Genomic DNA, 7614 nt, shown 5'->3' with positions numbered 1-7614 from the left:
CTCACCATCCGTATCAAGAACAATCTCTCTTTTTCCTGTACTCCTAAAGAACTCTCTCTTTTGTTTACAACCTATGGCACATATTCCACCCTTTCTTTGTAGCTATCACTTCATATATTACAAATTTTGTTTAGTTGTTGTGTATGCCTCACAACAACTATTGGGATGCAAACAAAGACCTATTTACCATTATGATTAATAGTAGCATTAATTACTGTATTCTATAAAATCATGAAAATTGCATATTCCTAATAAAATTATTTTAAAATGAATGTACTAATGAATGAATTAATAAATAAGTCAGAGTGAATCAGTAGTAACCGCCTTGTAATTCCTTGTGCTATTAGTGATGGCTAGCTTTCCTGGAAAGCTCTCTGCTTATTTCTTGTGTAAAAATATGGTTGTTGCAAGGAAATCATCACCTTCAACTTTCTACCACCATAAAAACGTTCATCAGTGGGAAAAATTGCTTTAGCTATTAGCCTAATAAAGCAGTCTTAACTTTTTATTCTTCTGAAGAATTTATGCATGAGAGAACTTTATAACTACACTTAATTATTATTTTCTTCCTATCTTGGGAAATAAAAGATTATAGGAGACAGATGTTACTGTTTCCAGAGGCCAGACACTGATAGGGCTTTAGTCAGCAGCTTTTGTGTTTTGATTTGGTTATTGAGCCTTGATTCTAACATTACCATGCCTTAACCCATAGTTAAAGGAAAAAAAAAAAGTGAAATTGATAGAAATCCAAGGAGACAGCATACCTTTCATACAGGCCAGAAGTTCTTAACTTTGGCATTCTTGACATCATGGGCTGGAAAACTCTTTGTTGTGTTTGTCCTGTGTGGCATTGCAGGACAGCAACTTTAGCAGTATTCATGGCCTTCCAACTGTGACAATAAAAAATGTCTTCTTATTTCCAAACATTCTTTGGTGGGCAAATTGCCCCTGTTGAGATCCACTGATACAGAGAGAATATAATTACTATACTGTCCTTTGGCTCTTAAAGCAAAATTATTTCTGACAAAATGTTCACAGAAAGCACATAATTTTAACATTGGAAGGATGTAGAAAAACTGAAAATAACCCTCTCATTTTACTAATGAAGACATTAAAGGTCAGATAATCTTTTTTACAATCATACAGTGATGTAATTGACAGAGTTGTCTCATATCCAGATCTCCTGACTCCTGCATAAGATTTGAACCACCGTAGCATGTTCAACTAGGAAGGCTTATTAACATGGTCAAAACTTGCCAATTAGTCAGTTAGACTACCACCTAAAATTTGTTGGTTTGACTACCTCTTCAGCAGGGCAGGCAGCATAATTTGTGGGTCCCAGTACAAAATTAAAATGTGAGAATTATTGTTTAACAGTAGAAACATATATTGTTAAAGCTTATTTCTTTATCTCTCTTGACCTGTCATGGTGTTTTTCATTTAACTTTCAATGTTGCAATGCCTAAGAGTTGGGGATACTTGTGGAGTAAGTGCACTACTTGGTAGAGGCCCATCGGCTGCAGGGTTCTTCCTACTGCCAGCCTCTAAATCAATGTACCATATGTTTTGGAGAGAGAGGAGAATCCACCAATGCATATTTATTTCCTAAAATCTTACCTTCAGTGAGTAACGGACCTCCAAAAGTGAATGAGCACTAGGACTTGGGAGAGGTGGATGGGCTAAAATCTCACTTTCAGCAAAGTCATGGTATCATCAGCCCAGGGAAAGTATGGCTACCACCGTGCTCTAGTCTAAGACTTACAGAGGCCTCAATCTTTCCCACAAGGTCAGAGGGTAGCAATGGCTGTTGGGCAGCCATGAGTACTGAGAACTCATCCTGGGGAGGCAGAGAAGTGCTGAGAAGAATGATTACAACATGAAGCCAAGCTCCAAACTCCTGTAACATATTCCAATGTTTCTTTGAACTCTATGTACAAAACACAATTTAAAGATAAAATTACTTAGACTCTTAAGACAGTTTCTTCAGTGTGTTAAACCCTAAGTGCTAGGAACATTCTGAGTGTGGTGTCCTGTACCACTATACTAATATCATGCATATAATGCCTTCCCTTTTCCTAGAATCAGAGTGAAAATATTTACCAATACATAGTTGCCTAAAGTGAAGATTTTATAAAAATTTTATCAATGTCATATTTCATCAAAGGAAAATGATTATTGCCACTTTCTCATGATTATCCAATCCACAGTCATATTGATCTTTTAAGGTATTGGGGAGATTCTTTGTAAAATAATTTTACTATGTCATTTGATTCCTTACAAGATTTTGAACTCCAAGAAAATACACCAACTACCACTGTATATCACCCACAATTATAGATGCCTTTATTTTATCTAATAGTAAAGGAATACATTACATCTTGTTGTTGTTCAGTCACTAAGTCATGTCCGACTCTTTGAGACCACATGGACTACAGCATGCCAGTCTTCCCTGTCCTTCAATGTTTGCTGGAGTTTGGTCAAACTCATGTCCATTGAATCCATGATGCAATTCAACCATTTCATTCTCTTATAAATTTGTAATAAGAATAATCTTTCAAACTCTGGGCTTCATGGTGAGAGTATAAGACAGGAAATAGGAAAAACTGCATTTTTGAACTTACCTCTGAATTTCAATTTACCATGGAAAAAATATAAAAAAAAAAGAACAAAAAGTTTGGAAAATGCGATCATATATTGAACTATCTGTTCAGACAACATCATGAATCATTTGAATATGGTCTGAGGATGTCTCATCAACTTCCCTTCCACATTAAAATGATTCTAAGATGGTTAAGACAATGCCTACAAATATAGCTATCAACTCAGTTCAGGAAATTCTATTAATATGACTATAGTTCATCAACAAGCTAATTAACATATTTAGACAAGTTGAACCTAGGGGAAGAGAATTGGTTTAACTACTATCTTTTCAGTGTAAAGGTGAAGAATCTACAGATACAGTATTCTGCTAGAAATCTCTAGTTCAGTTGTTGAATCTGCTTGGTTCCATAATAATAAGCAGTTGATAGTGTTTACATAAGAATCTAACAATAAGCTACTGTAGAAACTTAGACTCCAAATAATTAGCATGGAAAATGAATTTAACCCATTAACAGGTCTCTGAAACAGACCCTTCTAAAAATCAGTTTGACAGTTTCATTTAATAAGTATTTGACACCTCAAGGAACTCTACTTGATTCACCTTTTATTTTCCTCTTTGTGTTCCTTGTAGCCAGACTCTGCTACCTGTTAATAGTCACTGCTTTGGTAAGGAAATGTTTTGCAGGAGCAGCAACAGCAGCAGACACTCTAATGTATGTATGCACAAACACAGGATATTTTTCTCTTGAAAATTATAGCCCTCTCCTAGACAAATTTCAGAGCAGGGTGGCATCCAGAAATGTTCTATAGCAAAGGGGTGATTGTTCCTGGAAGTACAGCTCTGGAGATGACAATCCAGCCACAGATTGTCAGTTTCCATCACCATCAATGTGAATGTCAGCTGTATGGACAAAAGTGGCCTAACACTAAGCTTTGCTGTTTTTCCAGACATATCTAAGACTAGTTTGATTAAACAAAATCATTCATAGAATGTTAGAACTGAAAGAGTCTTATGAGATTATTAAATTTTCCTAAAGGCCTTGAGAGATACCATTTACTACCCAAGGTTACATTGGAGTTCAAATCTCTAAGTCTGAAACAACCTACAGTTATTTCTTTTTTCTAAATATAAATTTATTTATTTTAATTGGAGGTTAATTACTTTACAATATGTATGTTTTCCCATACATCAACATGAATCCGCCACATGTATACACGTGTTCCCTATCCTGAAGCCCCCTCCCTCCTCCCTCCCTGTACCATCCCTCTGGGTAGTCTCAGTGCACCAGCCCCAAGCATTCAGTATCATGCATCAAACCTTGACTGGTGATTCATTTCACATATGATATTATATAAGTTTTAATGCCGTTCTCCCAAATTATCCAACCCTCTCCCTCTCCCATAGATTCCAAAAGACTGTTCTATACATCTGTGTCTCTTTTGCTGTTTCGCATATAGGGTTATCCTTACCATCTTTCTAAATTCCATATATATGCATTAGTATACTGTATTGGTGTTTTTCTTTCTGGCTTACTTCACTCTGTATAATAGGCTCCAGTTTCATCCATCTCATCAGAACTGATTCAAATGTATTTTTTAATGGCTGAATAATACTCCATTGTGTATATGTACCACTGCTTTCTTATCCATTCATCTGTTGATGGACATCTAGGTTTCTTCCATGTCCTGGCTATTATAAACAGTGCTGTGATGAACATTGGGGTACACGTACCTCTATTAATTCTGGTTTCCTCTGTGTGTATGCCCAGCAGTGGGATTGCTGGGTCATAAGGCAGTTCTATTTCCAGTTTTTTAAGGAATCTCCACACTGTTCTTCATAGTGGCTGTACTAATTTGCATTCCCACCAACAGTGTAAGAGGGTTCCCTTTTCTCCACACCTCTCCAGCATTTATTGCTTGTAGACTTTTGGATCACAGCCATTTTGACTGGCGTGAAATGGTACCTCATTGTGGTTTTGATTTGCATTTATCTGATAATGAGTGATGTTGAGCATCTTTTCATTTGTTTTTGAGCTGCAGGAGTTGCTTGTATATTTTTGAGATTAGTTTTTTGGCCGCTGCTTCATTTGCTATTATTTTCTCCCATTCTGAAGGCTGTGTTTTCACATTGCTTATAGTTTCCTTTGTTGTTCAGAAGCTTTTAAGTTTAATTAGGTCCCCTTTGTTTATTTCTGCTTTTATTTCCAATATTCTGGCAGGTGGGTCATAGAGGATCCTGTTGTGATGTGTGTCGGAGAGCGTTTTGCCTATGTTCTCCTCTTGGAGTTTTATAGTTTCTGGTCTTATGTTTAGACCTTTAATCCATTTTGAGTTTATTTTTGTGTATGGTGTTAGAAAGTGTTCTAGTTTCATTCTTTTACAAATGGTTGACCACTTTTTCCAGCACCACTTGTTAAAGAGATAGTATTTAATCCATTGTATACAATTATTTCTGAAGACTATTTTTCAAAAAGGCAGACTAATGGAAAAATAGGTATATTAAATGGAGAAAACAGTAGATTTGGGGGAGTATATACATCAGCTTAGCACCCTAGCAACTTGGCAGCACCCCACACAAATTGAAGTGGAAAATTGAAGCAATTAGGTAGGCAATTCAATTCAAAAGACACTCATCCGAAATAGATAATTGAAGCAATAATTTTTTTTGCCTTGAATTATCTTGATAGTTGTCTCAATTATCCACCTCACTGTGTCTGTAGACTCCGTCATTCAGAGAGATCATAATTATCACTACTTGACTTTAATCTGATCTCTTCCCTTGTAAAATATTTACCAGTAAACGTGAACCTAAAGGCAACTTGGGAGAGGTACAGTACAGAGATTGGAATGACTTTTAAGTATCTCCAGAAAGAATAGAAAATGGCAAAATGGAGTGTGTGACTTGTGAATGCATGAAATCAATTTAAATCAAGCAATTACATATGTCATAGAAATCAGCCATCAGAGTCCAGGCACTACCTAAGTACAAGAGAGCAAGATGGCTTTGTAGGTTCTTTGATTGAAGAGATTTAGATTAGTAGCAAATATTTTTTTTTTTGTTATGAATAACCAAGACCAATGGCTTTTTAAAAATGGTTAAAGATATGTGGCTTTTACACATCACACATTATACTCTGTGGCCCATTTTCAGACAAGAACTCTGCTGCAAATAGGCATGTTAGCCATATCTAAACAGTAAACCTATTCTCTATATAAGGATGTGGCTATTTACAAATGGATGGATAGAATCTGACCTGTATAATTCAGTCCCTTAAGAGTTTTACTGTGTTCCCATTAAGGTATATTTGAAAATGTAAAACACACAGACAAAAGGTTCAATAATGTTGATTGCTTTTTAACTTTAGGGAAAGGAAAGCAATGCATAAATAGCTAGACATTTGTGTATCCCTTGTAATTCTGTGAAGAGAAGAGGTTTGTGAAAATTTACTATTTGACATATAGTTTTGCCTTTTTAAATCAACATTTGTTATGTTTTCAAATACTATTAAGAAGTGTTGTCATTATAGTATAGTAGTTGAATGCCCGGTCTCTGGAGCCAGGTTGTCTGATTTCAAATTATAACTCTACCACTTATTAGTTATATGAATTTGTGTTTTAGCCTCTCTTATGGGAGTGGATTTTTTTTTTCTATAAAATAAAGGTAATGATGGTGACTATCTCCTAAGCTTGTGTCTCAAATGCATAGAAATTTGAGAAAATGATGCATGCTACATAATGAAGATCACTCTAGTTATTAGCTATTATTATTATTATTATTTCATTTTCCTTGGTGATATGTGTGTGTAAGGGCACAAATTGACATTAGAAGGTGAAAATGCAATACAAGTTAGAGATATTCATAGTTAATTCTCTACTGGGGTTTACCTTAACATTAAGAACCACCACATTCATGTGTTTGAGAGACTTTGATTGGCTGTTCTAACAATCTCATTATCAGAGAGGAAAAGAGTCTAAAGTGAATTTTCTCAAAGTCATACAGTTATGAACCAGCAGAGCTGAACCAAAGAACTGGGACCTAAAAAAGCATAAGTGGCCAGCTTGAATTTTAAAAAGGAAGTATGGTTTTCACTTCTGTCACATGGCATATATAAACATTAACCTGTATAGGGTCATTTCCTCCTCCTTCCTTTTATTTGAAACTTCATAATTTTTTCACCCTTTTTTCTCTTGTAAGAGGGTTGGAAAAAGTAAATAGGTGACAATTGAAGGATATTCCCAGAGGCAATCACTTAAAACCTGAAAGCATTTGAGAAAAAACTGTGGCATCCTGAGGATTGAGGTAAGAGAGTGGGGAGATTGGATTAAAACACACACAAAAATATCAGTGAATTGGAAAATACCAATGAAGACAAAGCCCACTAACCAAGCAAGAGTAGGGTTAAGAAATGGTTTTCCTCTATGGCCCAGCAATGTTTCAGTTTATATAGCTAATGCTATCTATTCTGCCCCAGAGGCTTCCAAGATAACACTTATTGGGGGCATTTTTCCAGTTCCTAGCTTTACGCCTCTTCTTAGTCTCTTCCCCTGCAGAACATGTCAAGAAAATTAAAGAGTCAATTGAAAGAACAAGAAATTCAGGACTTGTTAAATGCTCTCCTCTTCCTTTAAGTCAACACATTTTAGTCATTAACAGCATAGCATACTTTGATTTGGCAACCCACTCCAGTACTCTTGCCTGGAAAATCCCATGGATGGAGGAGCCTGGTAGGCTGCAGTCCATGGGGTCGCTGAGGGTCAGACACGACTGAGTGACTTCACTTTCGCTTTTCACTTTCATGCATTGGAGAAGGAAATGGCAACCCACTCCAGTGTTCTTGCCTGGAGAATCCTCTAGGACAGGGAGCCTGGTGGGTTGCCGTCTAAGGGGTCACACAGAGTCGGACACAACTGAAGTGACTTAGCAGCATACTTTGATTAAAAGGAAATTATGTGATGAAAGCAAGCCAACATCTATGGCACCCTCTACTTCTTTCTTCCATAGCTATAAATTTA

The sequence above is a fragment of the Capra hircus genome (genome assembly GCF_001704415.2).
Source record: "Capra hircus breed San Clemente chromosome X unlocalized genomic scaffold, ASM170441v1, whole genome shotgun sequence".
Classification (NCBI taxonomy): Eukaryota; Metazoa; Chordata; class Mammalia; order Artiodactyla; family Bovidae; genus Capra; species Capra hircus.
The sequence above is the reverse complement of the archived record's forward strand: the minus strand, read 5'-3'. Positions refer to the sequence as shown.